The following is a 16082-nucleotide window of genomic DNA, read 5'->3' as shown; positions in this document are numbered from 1 at the left end:
AACAATTTTTTTTTACTATTTTAATTTTAAACACAAAACTTAGATGAAACTAGTTATACTGTTCTGAGGCTTGCTATTTACTACTTAACATGAAGTTTTTCTATATCGTTATGTAGAGATCCACCTCATTCTTTTTTTTAAACCTCATTCCTTTAAAAATGACAGAACTACCAGTAACCAGTATTACTGAAATATTTAGATGGTTTGTAGTTTTTTGTTGTTGTGAATTCTTCATGTGTAAGTTTTGCTCTTTGTCTTGTGCAATTGTGCAAATATTTTTGCATAATGAATTCTTAGAAGTGGAAGAGCTGGAACAATGTTTATCGGCTTTTAAGTGTATTCATTTAAAAAATATTTACTATGCACTAGGCAGTATTTGAGGTGTCGGGGTATAGAGATGACCAAAAGAGACAAAACCCCTATAGGTATGATCATTTAGTGTGTGTGGGGGGGAGATAAATAATACACATGGTTTGTCAAATGATGATAAATAATTTTGAGATTTAGCCTGACTGGTGGTGGTGCAGTGGATACAGCTTCAAACTGGGATCGAAACCCCAAGATCGCTGGCTTGAGCTTGGGGTTGCCAACTTGAGTGTGGGATCATAGACATGATCTCATGGTCATGGCTTAAGCCCAAGGTTGCTGGCTTGAGCAAGCAAGTCACTGGCTCGGCTAGAATCCCACTCTCCCAGGCATGCATGAGAAGCAATCAATGAACAACTAAAGTGCTGCAACTATGAATTGATGCTTCTCATCTCTGTTCCTTCCTGTCTGTCTGTATCTCTCTCACACATGTGCGTGTGAGAGCACACACACTAAAGTAATAATTTTGGGATTTAACTTTTTAATATATATGAGATTCATTTAAAATTAAAATTAGAAAAAATGAAATCGAAAAATGACTTCTTATGAAAATGTATTTTTTTGTTTACAACAAATTTTAAGTTCTCATTATAGAAATATGCAACATAGACAGTGAATGACCTTCACAGCCTTACACTGAGACATTTTTCCTGTAGAGAGAAATAATACAGGAGAGAGAGAGAGAGAAGTGTGTTTGTAGAAATGTGTAACTTTAAATGTCAGTAGATATTGCCAAACTCCCCTCCAAAAATAATACCTTGTTATGTTCCCACCAATAGACTCATCATTTTTTAATTCATAATTCTTTTTTTTTAAAGATTTTATTTATTGATTTTAGAGGGGAGAGAGTGAGAGAGAGAGAAAGGAAGAAAGATGGGGGGCGGGATGGGAGGAATGGGAATGGGAAGCTTCAACTCATAGTTGTTTCTTATTTGTGCCAAGACCAGGGTTTTGTTTTGTTTTTAATTAATTAATTTATTTATTTATTACAGAGACAGAGAGTGAGTCAGAGAGAGGGATAGACAGGGACAGAGAGAGATGAGAAGCATCAATCATTAGTTTTTCATTGCGTGTTGTAACACCTTAGTTGTTCATTGATTGCTTTCTCATATGTGCCTTGACCGCGGGCCTTCAGCAGACCGAGTAACCCCTTGCTGGAGCCAGCAACCTTGGGTTCAAGCTGGTGGGCTTTTGCTCAAACCAGATGAGCCCGTGCTCAAGCTGGTGACCTTGGGGTCTCGAACCCGAGTCCTCTGCATCCTAATCCTACGCTCTATCCACTGTGCCACTGCCTGGTCAGGCAAGACCAGGCTTTTGAATCAGGGTTTTGAACCGGCTACCTCAGCATTCCAGGTTGAGTGCTCTATCCACTGTGCCACCACAAGTCAGGCTCAATTCATAATTCTTAGCCAGTTGGGGACACTAACAGATAGTGGCATGCTTTTATTTCAGATAAATTTATGCCAGACTCTGTACTGAATTTGCGTTATATATGCACATCTGTGTGTAAACATCCCCCCCATACACATATTTTAAGTTCTTCGGATGACCCCAGAAAGGTGGTGTTTCCCTGCCCACTTCATAGCTGGGGTGGATCTCGGCAGTGAAGTTACTTGTTCAGGGCTGAGGGCGAAGCTGAAGCCTCACTCAGGGCCATGTTCTTCCAGAGCCCTCACTCCTCTCCTCTTTTTTGGGCTATATCTCATTTTCTGACTGTTTGCATTGGTGGAAGGGAAACCTCTTAACGCATATAAATACTTAATAATATGATTGTTTTTTCTCACTTGCAATTTCACAAAGCACAGGTAAGCATGTCTGTCTTATATGTTTCACTGTACATTTCATTATAGTGTAGGAAACATATGAGTATCTGATAGATAATACCAGTTTTTGTGTTTTTTTTTTCACTTGGAAAACATTGATTTACTGAGTAATTGTAGGTCTTCCAAATGTTGACACATTATATATCCAATATTCAAAAATCACATTCATTAATATCACCATTTCATTAATGTCCTTAAATGGGACAGCCATTATGGAAGAAAGTATGGTGGTTCCTCAAAAAACTGAAAATAGAACTACCATATGACCCAGCAATCCCTGTAGTGGGTATCTACTCAAAAAACTTGAAAACGTGCTACGTAAAGATACATGCACCCCCATGTTCATCACAGCATTATTCCTGGTGGCTAAGACATGGAAACAACCAAACTGTCCCTCGATAGAGGATTGGATAAAGATGTGGTACATATATACAATGAAATACTACTCAGTCATAAGAAATTTTGACATGTTGCCATTTACAACAACATGGATGGACCCCGAGAACACCATTCTGAGTGAAATAAGTAAATCATAAAAAGCTAAGAACTATATGATTTCACACATAGGTGGGGTATAAAACTGAGACTCATGCAGTGGTGAGATTCAGCTGTTTTGCACCGGCTCAGCGGAACCAATACCTAATTTTCTGTTGAGTTCAGTGAACCGGTTGTTAAATGGCACTTGTAATCAGGGTTCTCACTAAGGTGGCGCCTGAGCAGCTGCCCAATGTGGAAATCACAAATTTACATTCCTTACTCTTTTTTTTTATTTTTTTTTATTTACTTAGTTCACTACGTACAATATTATCAAGATTCCACCATTTTGTTGTAAATGATCCGATGTCATCATCTCTTATGGCTGAGTAGCATACCCCAGTGTATGTGTGCCACATCTTTATCCAGTCCTCCATTTTTTTTTTCAGTGATTAAAGCCTTTAAGCAAACTCTTGGCCAATACAACAACAATCCATAAAAGAGTAGTGTCCTTAACATGTTCACCAGGTCCAAGTTGACACCAACACCATTCCAGATCCCTGCAAATGCAACCCAACCCCAGTTCAGCCCGTTAGGAGCTGTCACAAGGAGCAGGAGTCCAGAAAAGTCCACATCCAGGAAAAGTCCACATGGCACTGGAATTGTCACAATTCTATATTTTGCAGCTCATGTCCAAGTCCCAATGACTGCTGCTTCTAGCTGGTAATGATACAGGTAGACTGGAAAAGCCATCTGCAGCATGTGTGGAGATGGAGCTTCTGTTCTCTGCCTGGGGAGATGAGACCAGGGTGCTTTTACCTGGAGCTCTGCAACTGTGGCGTGGTAAAGAGAACCTTGGGATACACTAAGCTGGGTAGCAAAGGTAAATTCATAAAAGAAGTTGGCAAAGGGGAAAAGAGAGCTCTAAATTAGGAGTAGGTCCCAGCCTGAAATATGAGTGGGGCATTGAGGTAGGAGGAATAAAGGAAACACTATATATAAACAAAGCAGCAGAAAATAGGACTATCAACACCCACAACAGAGATCTTCGAGGGAAGAATAAAAAAACCTGACTATTCAGGCAAGATATAGTTAAGTATCCCTTGTGCAAATGAGAGCAGTTTACCTGCTTCTTGGAAGAAATACCCTAGGCTCGTCCACAGTGTCATAGATGGGGCCGATGGTCCTGGGCACCTTCAGCCTTCAGTGGCAAACACCAGCATTCTGGGCAAGGTTAGGTCATAGGTGGCTGGAGCAGGGCTGGAAGAGACTGAACCCTCCCTTAGAGGAGCGAGGGGGAAGCCTACCTTCCAGTGTCCCTTTTTCCTCACAGCAAAGGCATGTAAACCTGGCAGGCTTTAGCTCAATGACCTTCCTTTTCACTATTGAAGCAGGACCCAGATGGAATCCTATGAGACCCCTTTGGGGTGTTGGAGCCTTTAAGGGCGTATCCTAAAAGCTGGTAGTTCCCCTGATCTCTATTGGGCTTTTTCTGCCTCTTGGTGCCTTAAAAGCCATGCTCAGAATATCTCGCTGAGGGGTTTGAGGATCCCTATCCGCCTATATAAACCTTTTCTGTATATCTGGAGCTATTTGGAAAAAGACAAAACAGTGTTATTAGCTGGATCAAATAAAAGAAGGTAGAAGTTTGCAGGAGAAAAAAATTTGGTATCTCCTGTTCATCAGCATTCAAAAGAAATTTTAAAATTTTTAAGTAAAAAGCATGATATGGTAGACCTGTAGGAGTTCCAGGATATGACTCCCCCCTTAAAAAATTTTTTAAATTGACCTTAAAATATTTGCTGAGTACACTTTAATAATACCTTGACTTTAAAGATTGTAAGAAATACCCATAATTCGAAAGGTTTGACAAAATACAGTAAATGCTTTTGCTACATATGCAGGAGCATTGTCCGTTTTAACTAGTTTTGGAAATCCAATAATAGAAAATGCATACAGACAATGAGCTATAACCTGCTTAGCAGCTTCTCTTGTTCTGGCAGAGGTTATTATAAATCCAGAATAAGTATCCACTGTAACGTGGACATAGGACTGTTTGCCAAATGAAGGTTTATGAGTAACATCCATTTGCCAAAGTTGTCCTGGTAGGAGTCCTTGAGGGTTAACTCCAAATGAAGGGACAGATTGTGGTATAGGACACCTTGGACAGGATTTACCAATCTGCCGTGCTGCTTCCCGAGAAAGTTGAAACTGTTTACACAGGGCTGCAGCATTCTGGTGATGAACAGTATGAGACTGAATTGCTCAATCTGTCATGGTTGCTCCAAATAATTTTCTTTTGGGTAGCTTGATCAATAGGGCATTCCCTTGTGCTAAAGCTCCAGGGAGCATGGAGTGAGCTCGAGTATGTCCTATAAAACATGGAGCTCTCTATTGACATAGAAGTCTTTGAAGGAGAAACTGCTGAAATAGTTCATCAGCAGTTGTCCCTAAGACAGCAGTCTTTATAGTGGAAACAACCATAAGTAAAATATTTGCTGTCTGTATGTAGATTAAAGATAATGCCAGTTCTTTATTATTATTTTTATTATACAAGCTACAGGACAAAATTCATTTTCCTGTACAGTTCTGTTATCTGGCATTTGATAGAAACTTAGACTCGCTGGGCAGGTAGGGAGAAGTTCTGGGACAGAGGGCAGCTTAGCAGTTTATACAGGCCTTACTTTCTTAATCCACGAAGTGGAGGAATGAAGGCCGGTTCCACCTTCTTCCTGGAACAGCTCAAGAGGTGTTTATACATATTTCTACAGTAATGCTCCCTTGGAGTGTTTCCATTCCTATGGAATGACACTTAAAAACACATATTTGGCCTTCAGATTCTAAGCTTCTCTGTTTAGGGCCTGGTTCAAGTACTCGAGAACTCTGCTGGGGAGGGGAACCAACAGAAGAGTAAACCATTACCGCAGAGTGTGTTTTGTTCGTTCTCAAAATAATTCACATGAAGCACGTCCTTGGTGCTGAGCCTGGTGTGTCTGGGAAACACTCAGGACAAGCTGCCTTTGTGTGTGGGGGGCTCCACAGAAAAGGTGACATTTGAGTTGGGTCTTGGAGGGTAGGTAGGGAGCCCACCAAGGCACACCCCCTCTGGGGGGGGGTGTAGGCTGTAGGTTGCATGAGGCTTGGGGTGATTGATTAGGACTTATCTGAAGGTGGTTGTGAACCATGAGAAGTTATAAGAAGGCTTTTAAATATGTCAGTGATGTATGTGACTAGCTCAGAAGTGTTTTCTTGTATTGGATTTTTAGACTTTCTTCTTGCCCAGTGTCTTTCTGGGCGAATTCATCATTTGGGACTCTTACTCTGCCTGAATCTGTATCGTACCATTTTAGAGCTCCACATTCTAAAAGATTTTCCATTCCAGCCCTCTCTCCAAGTGAGGTGTTTACATTAACTGTATACCTATTGGAGTGTGTGTGTATGTGTGTGTGAAGGGGACAGAGGAGTCCCATGGGCAACCATGGCTCTTTGAAGGCTGGTGGCTCCTGTTGGTTTGGTTCATTGGAGCTAAGTTCATCAGCCTCTGTTATGCCTGATGCTGGTTGATGTGGCAGCTTGGTGAAGGCTTGGGTACATTTTGAACAAAGCACCTGAGGGACCTGGTCCTTTTGGGTGGCTTATGGAGAGAACTGCTGATGTCGGGGCTTATTTATTTTACTTATAAAGAGGTGACTATGTTGTGAGGAAGTACAGGAATTATCCTTTAATTGTAGTGCTGGAAAGTGAGGCATTCTAATGTCTTTTGCACAGGGTGTGTACACAGCTGAGAGAATAATGTACAGATGCTCCCAGAAATTAAAAAGTTTCAAGGCTAACCTAGAATATAATGATGGGTCAAATTGTGCTGTCAGCTGTGGACTGTTTCTCAGAGAATTGGATTCTTTTTTTTTTTTATAATAGTTTTTTTTTAAAGACTTTATTCATTATAGAGAGGGGGGAGAGAGAGAGAGAGAAGGGGGGAGGAACAGGTAGCATCAACTCCCACATGTGCCTTGACCAGGCAAGTCCAGGGTTTTGAACCGGCAACCTCTGCGTTTCCAGGTTGATGCTTTATCCACTGCGCCACCACAGGTCAGGCCAGAGATTTGGATTCTTTAAGAAACATCCTGTGGTGTGAAAATAGAATGGAAATAGTTGGCTTTTGTCTACCTGCTTGTAATAACAGAGGAAGATGGACTCTGGTGGGTGTGCCCTCTGATGTGGGACTTACATAATTTATATCCACGTGAAATTTGTGAATTATGTTTAGTCATTTTTTTAATCTCCCCTAGCTTTATCTTTAGTGCCCTTTTCTGTGGTCCTGCTCACTCCACCCAGTTTGCCTGGCTTAGCCTTCCATGTCTGTCCCCTCTTCCTTTGGTGCTTATGTAAGAGCGCCGTGAGCTTGCAGTACTTTGATCCTCATAGGCACACATCATCATTGCGTTGGTGGGCTGGGTCTGTACAAAGGTTTGAAGGCTGGGTAGGAACACATGAACTCGTGCTCACCTTCTCTAAACCCAGATGTGTTGATTCTGTAACTGTAGGTTCTTTGGGGTCAGTTTTCAACACTGCAAACAGGGTTAGTGGTTCTTGAATACATAGGAGAATATATTAGCCAATTGTGCCCAGGACTTTCAGGGGTGGGGTTTAGGTTGGGACACATTCCAGGTATCGTGTAATGGATTTGTGGTCTTGTGAGGAAGAGTTTGTTGGTTTCAGAACCTTTGTGATTGTTTAAAAAACCACACAGTGTTATGTGGACTTGTTGGATTCAATCTCTATGTAATGTACTTTGCAAACTCTAAAAGGTCATTTAGCATGACAATGGAGATAAAAAAGCCCATGGCCTACTATGGCCTATCTGGAAACCCCACCTGCAAGGTCTCTGTCCTGTTTAGTGACTTCACCATCTTCCAGCTCTCTAAAGCTCTAAGGACAAATGACATCTGTCCCTTTTCTCTGTCTTGGTTCTGTATTTCCACCACCATGCTGTCCTGTCAGTTTTTAGTCTTTGAATCTCTTTCCACTGCTCCTTGCTATTTTCTGGTTGTACTGGACCTCTAATTGGCCTCCTGAGTCCATAATTCTTAGATAATTGCTAGATTGATCTCACAGTCCTGTTTTTATCACCCCTCTTTTGCTCAAGAATTTATAGTCTCTTTCACTGTCTTATTGTTTTTTGTTTTTCTTCCCTTTGCATCTACTTCCATAAAGGATATGGAAGTGGCTTACTATAAAAGGGGTCTAAATCTCCCTCTCTCTCATGGCCATATGCTTGCAGTAAATGTGAATCAGTGAGAATAGCAACTTCCCCATCATTTCCATGAGTGTAAGCCAGTGCATGCAGTAGTGCCAGGTGTAAAGGTAGGTACTCAATAAATACTAACTGGGTGAGTAGAAGAATAAATGGATGAATGATTATGGCTTCTCCCATAAAGTGTATTGCTAAGCTTTCTCCTGCATATTGACTGTCAGGATTGGGTCTCATCTGTGTTTTTCAAGATTATTTTAAGGTGCCATATGAACTTTTTATAGGATTTTAGTTTTCCATCTAAATTTTAAATGTTTCAAGCTCTTTTCACAATTAATACTGTAGTTTATTCAATAGTTAATCATTAAGAAGAGAAAGAACTTGGGTATTCCTTCTCCCATAGTAGTCTAAGTCTTTCTAGATACATTGTTCACAAAAATTAGGGGATCAGGGAATGTGCAGATACTTCAGTACTTTCAGCCTTTTGTATAGTGCATTTTCACTGAAATAAATGTTGGTTTTGCTTCTCATTTGCATAATTGAACAACTTTCTTTGACTTGTCATTTGTTTTTGTGATGTTCTTGTTTAATAAAAAAAATCAAATGATTCTTTTTTTTATTGCTTCATATTCATTTTTTAAATATCCTTAATTTTTTTTGAAATATCCCCTAATTTTTGTGAGCAATATATTTCTAGGTTACCTGGATGCCAAAAACATGAATAAATTATTTATTTTTAAAATTCTAATGAGCCTGGCCTGTAGTGGTACAGTGGATAGACCAGGGGTCGGGAACCTATGGCTTGAGAGCCAGATGTGGCTCTTTTGATGGCTGCATCTGGCTCGCAGACAAATCTTTAATAAAAATGTAATAACGTTAAAAATATAAAACATTCTCGCCCTGGCCGGTTGGCTCAGTGGTAGAGTGTCGGCCTGGCATGCAGAAGTCCCAGGTTCGATTCCTGGCCAGGGCACACAGGAGAAGTGCCCATCTGCTTCTCCACCCCTCCCCCTCTCCTTCCTCTCTGTCTCTCTCTTCCCCTCCTGCAGCTGAGGCTCCATTGGAGCAAAGATGGCCTGGGTGCTGGGGATGGCTCCTTGGCCTCTGCCCCTGGCGCTGGAGTGGCTCTGGTTGCAACAGAGCGACGCCCTGGAGGGGCAGAGCATCACCTCCTGGTGGGCAGAGCGTCGCCCCCTGGTGGGCGTGCCAGGTGGATCCCGGTCGGGCGCATGTGGGAGTCTGTCTGACTGTCTCTCCCCGTTTCCAGCTTCAGAAAAATACAAAAAATAATAATAATAAAAAAAAATAAAACATTCTCATGTATTACAATCAATTCATTTTCTACCGCTCATGTTCATGGTTGCGGGTGGCTGGAGTCAATCACAGCTCTCCTCCGGGACAACACCCAATTTTTATTGGATAATGTGTAACGTACACGGGTCGTTTTATGGCTATCATGGAATTACATTTTAAAATATATGGTGTTCATGGCTCTCTCAGCCAAAAAGGTTCCCGACCCCTGGGATAGAGTATTGACCTGGAATGCCAACGTTGCTGGTTCAAAACCCTGGCCTTGCCCAGTCAAGGCACATAGAACACGCAGTCAGTGAACAACTGAAGTGAAGCAACTATGAGTCTATACTTCTTGCTCCGCCCCCCTTCTCTGTAAAATCGTAAATAAAGATCTTAAAAAAAGTTCTAATGAAGTGAATGAAAGTGATCTAATTTAACCCTTGAGTGTGTGTTGTATGTCAGGTCCTGTGCTGGGTGTTTTGTACCTCACGTGATGATCATAACTGTGAGGGTGGTCAACAAGAGAACTGAAACTGATTGATAAGTAATATAAGTAAAGGGCCCCATTGTCTGTAGGTGGCATATTTGGGTTTTGAACCAACATCTGCCTACCTACAACGCCCCTGTTCTTTCATGGCTTAACTGGGTTTTAAGTTTGTTAATTCAAGGCCCAAACTCTTCACAGCAAAACCAAAACCATGGAAAGAACTAGTAATTGAGAGAAGGACCCTGGGAGGCAGGTAATTGTTCCAAAAAACAGTCAAGGGAAGCTATTGTGATTGAGCACAAAACTCAGCTCAGAACTTCCTAGAAGGCCAAGTGAAGAAGTATGGGATTGCACAGAAAACATTGGAAGAAAAGGAAGCAGATCAGTTTATCACAGGAAGCACTTTTCCCTGGGTCTTCTGTAAGATTCATTGAATAAGGCAGTGGCAGCAGCCTCTGTACTCAGCAGGTGTTTATAGAGCACCTTGTGAATACCAGGTCCTCTTTGAGGTGCTGGGATTGCAATTGTATGTGGCCAAGACCAACAGGATGGTAATGGCTTAGGCAGGGGTGAAGGGAATGTTCTAAAGTACACAAAAGCATGACCCACAGGTAGCCTTCTCTGGGACCCACTTAGGTAAGGGCAGAGAACTTCAGGCTCTAGTATAATATAAGGGCAGATCTTTGGGGGATGGGAACAAGGGAATAGACTTAGAGTGATGTATTTTATCAAGAAGGGGTAAAGTGGGAGAGTGAGTAGGGGGAGACCTGTTGCTAGATGTAAGAGGCAGATAGCCCATAGTGGAGGTCCTGAGGTTTTTAAGCACATCTCATGAGTAATGTCCTGCCATTTTGCTGTGCAAATTGAAAATCCTGCTTGGCTTCTTCCCCCTTAGTGGGGGACTTGAAGCAGAGCCAAGAGTTCTCAGAAGGAAGTGCTGGTTCTGTTCAAATGCTCATGGCTGGGTTAGGAGATTTTGTTGATTCAGTCATTGAGTAAGTATATGTATTTATGTCATTGAGTACCATGTTTGCCAGGCCTCTTAAACACTAGGGGAGCAGAAATACAGGATCACTCCAGCCAGACACCAGCTTCTGCCCTGTCCTTTGGAATTATTTAATTTTAACTAACACTGTTACCTGATGGTACAGCCAGGATGTCAACCTTAAAATGAAACCCATGTCAGTTAAGGATGCAACTCCTATCTGTAACTTTGCCTTTTTCTAAAAAGGTTTTGAAGGACATGCAAGTGGATGACAGAGTGACTCTGACGCCAGTTAGTCTGGGTGTGAATCCTGCTTCTACTACGTATCAGTTCCCTGACTTTGGGCAAGGACTTTAACCTCTGATAAGCGTCTCTACCTCAGAGGGCGGTTGTAAGGATGAAATGAAGTAGTAGAATGTAATGGTGTAAATGCTTGATTATGTTAATTGTTACAATTAGTATTTATTTAGAAAAAAGTAGATGAGGCAGATAGAAAATGATGGGTGTAGAGTTAAGAAAGTGTATAGCTGCAAGAGGCTCTTGATTTGTTCAGTTTCTTGATGTCCAGAGCAAAAAAGGGAAGACAAGTCAGGAATGGGGAGTGATTGGTGATGGCTATGAGATTTGGTGGGGGGAATGATGAAACTGTTCTGCGATTAGCAGTGATGACTGCATGATGGGTAAATATGCTGAATGCCACTAAATTGTACACTTTAAAATGGTGATGATCTTGCCCTGGCCGGTTGGCTCAGTGGTAAAGCGTCGGCCTGGTGTGCGGAAGTCCTGGGTTCGATTCCCAGCCAGGGCACACAGGAGAAGCGTCCATCTGCTTCTCCATCCCTCCCTCTCCTTCCTCTCTGTCTCTCTCTTCCCCTCCCGCAGCCAAGGCTCCATTGGAGCAAAGATGGCCCGGGCGCTGAGGATGGCTCCATGGCCTCGGCCTCAGGCACTAGAGTGGCTCTGGTCGCAACAGAGCGACGCCCCGGATGGGCAGAGCGTTGCCCCTGGTGGGCGTGCCGGGTGGATCCCGGTCGGGCGCATGCGGGAGTCTGTCCCTCCGGGGAGTCGCTGTGCCGCGACCAGAGCCACTCTAGCGCCTGGGGCAAAGGCCAAGGAGCCATCCCCAGCGCCCGGGCCATCTTTGCTCTAATGGAGCCTCGGCTGCGGGAAGGGAAGAGAGAGGCAGAGAGGAAGGAGGCTGGGGGGGGGGGCAGTGGAGAAGCAAATGGGCACTTCTCCTATGTGCCCTGGCCGGGAACCGAACCCGGGTCCCCCGCACGCCAGGCCGACGCTCTACCTCTGAGCCAACCGGCCAGGGCCTGCATCTCCATTTTTAAAAATCTAGTTTATAGGTCATGATGAGTCCTTGAGCAGCTAGACTTGCACTAGTTCTGCTGCTGGCTCTGCTTCACCTTGAGCAAGCTCTACACACCTGTGGCAGAAGCACATACTGCTCACTGCATATGTCTGTGCTCCCCCACATTTATCCCTCTTGAAGTTAACTTTGGCTAACGGCCTCTGAGAGGTAATAATGTGTGTCACTTCTGGCCTGAAGCATTTAAGAGCTGGGGCTGAGCCCTCCCACTCTTCTCCCCATCACAGTTATCCTAGAAGGTGTATGTGAAGGTGGTGAAGTAACAAGGAATAAGCTGCTTGAACTCCATAGTCCCCTTATGGAGGCCACACATGGAGGAGAGTCACCTTGCCTACGCAGGCCATTGCATAAGTATGCATTAAGCCACTCGGGTGTAGGCCAGTGCTCAGAGGACACCTTTTCCCAGTCCTGTGACCCTGAGAACTGTCCTCATTGTCCCTCACACAGGTGTGCTATTTGATGTGGGCATCTTTTCTAACAGGAAGCCACAACAGATGCAGTGGCACAGTGGTTCTCATAACTCAGCCATGTCCCCACAGCTTGCTGCAGCCAACCAAGTACGCAGCTCTCCTGGCAGTGTCTGTCAGAGGAAGCTTTACCTTGTCATTCTCAGGAACATGCCACGTGACCTACTGCACCTGTCCCAAGTGACAGCATGAAATAATGTCAGGCCAGCCTCAGGATTTTGTTTTCCTACTCCCTATAGTAATATGGTCAGGGCCATATGAAACTGCCATTAGCTAATGGTTTAGTGCTGATGCGCAGTCTTGTAAATGGAGTGTAATCATTGTGGGTGCTTTTATAGACACTACAGGACAGTCCTCTATTACCCTGGCCTCTGATATTACTGTCTTGTTTATATTGTTGTGAGTTTTTAATAACTGTGCTAAAGTGGTTTGGAACAAGTGCAGGCTACTCTTCACACCAGATCAAACAGATGAAGTTGGATTAAGTGCCATTGTTTTTTCGTTCTAGACAGTGGAAGTTTGCAAAGATTGAACTGATGTTGTCTTATTATGGTAGAAAAATGAGGACAGAGGGGCACTGAGGTTGGCAGGAGTACAGAGTCTGAGCTGTGTCTTCTTAAAAGCTAAACAGCTGTTGCACCTTTTATAGTTATTTCAGACCTGATCACTCTGCTGTGCCTGACCTATGCCCACTATTGTCTTTTGTCTTCCTTCTGCGGCCTTTGTCCACTCCCTGCCATGCACTCCTTTAGCAAGAGAGACTTGTATTATATCAGCTGTAAAGTGCCCTTACCTAGACATAAATTAAGGCTTTTGTGTTGAAAGTCAAGGTGAGCTGATCAGGAATGATTGAGACAATGCATTAAAATTCAACATGCTCCTGTTGGCTAGGGACAGTGGCTGAGGGAGGGGTGCTGGTCCTTTCAGTTCCAACTCATTTGGGTTCTCTATAGTCATATATGGTCAGGGCCATATGAAACTGCCATTAGCTAATGGTTTAGTGCTGATGCGCAGTCTTGTAAATGGAGTGTAATCATTGTGGGTGCTTTTATAGACACTACAGGACAGTCCTCTATTACCCTGGCCTCTGATATTACTGTCTTGTTTATATTGTTATATCCTAAGTAGCAGGATTGGGCAGACCCTGGGAATTCTGGACCTCAGAACCCAGATCCTTATTTCCCCTCAGAAAAGGTAGGGTTTCTCCAAAGCTTTTGGATTTCACTAGATTATATTTCTGTAAACTCTTAAGGAAATCAGGAGCTTTCTTTCGGTAGTCACCTAGGCTAGCTTCCAGGAGGCAGAGCTGAAATACTCTGCTACTTACCTGCGTTCTCCTAGCTTGAGCACACCCAGTACACTAGGCACAAAACAGAACAAGAGTTAACCCTTTTTTTTTTTTTTTTTTCATTTTTCTGAAGCTGGAAACAGGGAGAGACAGTCAGACAGACTCCCGCATGCGCCCGACCTGGATCCACCCTGCATTAACCCTTTTTTTTTTAAATTCAAGTGTCACGCATTGGGCACATCTATTGTCTTACATAATTCCGGTAACAGCTCCAGTGAGGTATACAGTATTACCCCTGTTTTATAAATGAAGAAACTGAGGCATAGAGAGATTTCAGGATTTGTATATGTGATGTGTGTAAATATTGTCGTGACTTAAGGAGAATCATATGTAAATGATTTTTGAAGAGTGCTTTCCAGTACTCTGATTCTTACTTTCTGTGTTACCCACTGCCCTGACAGTCTCTCCTCCAGCCATCATCTGAGGAAGACTCAGGGGACTGAGGAGCAGGTAACAGTGTCTGACTCACAGCAGGTGAGCGCTAATGGTAAACTTGAATGTCCCCAGGCTGTGGTCCTCAGGTTGGTGTGTGATGGCACAACTTCCCCACTTTATAGCACAGAGGGTCTCCTCTGCCCCAGTCCCCTGTTTACATTTTCTCCATTCTTGGAAACTTAATTCTAACTCAGACAAGCTCTTTATCATTCTTATTTAGCTGATAAGAATCTCAGTCCACAAAGTCAGGTATAGAGAAAATGATTTTATATATATCAAGTTAATTTCTCATGCCATGCTCCAAGTTGGCAGGAAGTCTACTGCAGTCATTCTTGGAGCTCCCTAGGAGTTGTGACAAGATTATGTAGCCTCATGCAGTGCCCACATTTTGGGGCCCTCAAAATGTGCCCATAGTGCCACTGTCTGCCCATAGTGGCCTCTACAGTGATGGCTGTTGTCTCTCTTACGTGGTCCTTTCAGATCTGGATGCTTTCTGCTCTGCTCATTTTTGTGCCTCACAGATTGATGGTTTGTTTTTTGCTGCTGGGATCTCCCCTCACCTCACTGAGGCAGTCACCTCTCTACCCCTCTGGGACCTATTAATCTCTTTGGGGCACTGCCACCATGAGGTGTGTGGGACCCCTGCTCCTCCCCCATTGCCAGGGACAGTCCCTGTAATCTGACCCCTTTTGCTTCCCTGAGTTACTTTATTCTAATCTCCCTAATCTTTCTCTTATCAGCTAAGAATATTTTAGTTGTAAACTACAGAAAACACAGCTCCATAAACAAAAAGGGGCTACATAGCATGCTTGACAAGCTCAGTGACCTAAAGTAACCACACAGGATGATCTGATCCTAAATTCCTACTGCGCAGATCATGGTGGGTGGTCACATCCTAGGCTTGTAGTTTCCATAGTGAAAGGCTAATCTTTACTTTAAGAGAGCCCTGTCTGTTATTCTTATGCAGCTAGAATAACATACCTTTGTTGCCTGAGTGCCATCTTTATTTACTATAAATAAGTGGTTTTCAACAGGGGACTAGTGGTTGAAAACCACTGCTTAAATGTTAACTGTTAACTATCCCATACTCACCAATGTAAAAGAAGTATGTCTCTCTCTATTTTTACTTTTTATCTGAAAAGTAATCTAGGGATTTCCCCTCTTTGTCCTGCTTCCTTAATCTACCACCAGTGATTTCTTTTTTTGTTTTGTTTTGTTTTTTTTTGTACTTTTCTGAAGCCGGAAACGGGGAGGCAGTCAGACTGACTCCCGCATGCGCCCGACCGGGATCCTCCCAGCATGCCCACCAGGAGGCGATGCTTTGCCCATCTGGGGCGTAGCTCCGTCGCAATCAGAGCCATTCTAGCGCCTGAGGCAGAGGCCACAGAGCCATCCTCAGCACCTGGGCAAACTTTGTTCCAATGGAGCCTTGGCTGCTGGAGGGGAAGAGAGAGACAGAGAGGAAGGAGAGGGGGAGGGGTGGAGAAGCAGATGGGTGCTTCTCCTGTGTGCCCTGGCCGGGAATCGAACCTGGGACTCCTGCACACCAGGCCGACGCTCCACCACTGAGCCAACCGGCCAGGGCCCCACCAGTGGATTTCATGTAACCTTCATACAGTTTCTCCTTTGGTTCAGAATATATAAAGAGAACTGCAAACTTACCCTTCTCCAGAGCATTTTTCTAATCCCTTGATATCTTACTTCTGGGCATGCCCTCAGTTTGGCTCAAATAAACTTACAAAATTATTCTGTAGGTTTGGACTTTCATTGACAACTCA

General features: G+C 43.4%; 1 protein-coding gene across 2 annotated transcripts in view; it reads left to right on the top strand.

The window, feature by feature from the left end:
• POR (cytochrome p450 oxidoreductase) overlaps positions 1 to 16082 on the top strand; it is a 78101-nt gene that overhangs the window by 2621 nt on the left and 59398 nt on the right. The window contains exon 1 of one of the 2 annotated variants that reach the window (XM_066382362.1): positions 14320 to 14343. The exons of the other annotated variant lie outside the window; for it this stretch is intronic. The gene's annotated coding sequence lies outside the window, so the exon portion shown is untranslated. Of the gene's footprint in view, positions 1 to 14319; positions 14344 to 16082 lie in introns of those variants that run through there. 2 annotated transcript variants of the gene reach the window in all.

Source organism: Saccopteryx leptura, chromosome 4 (genome assembly GCF_036850995.1).
Source record: "Saccopteryx leptura isolate mSacLep1 chromosome 4, mSacLep1_pri_phased_curated, whole genome shotgun sequence".
Lineage (NCBI taxonomy): Eukaryota > Metazoa > Chordata > Mammalia > Chiroptera > Emballonuridae > Saccopteryx > Saccopteryx leptura.
Note: the sequence above shows the minus strand (reverse complement) of the source record. Positions and strands in the feature narration are given on the sequence as shown.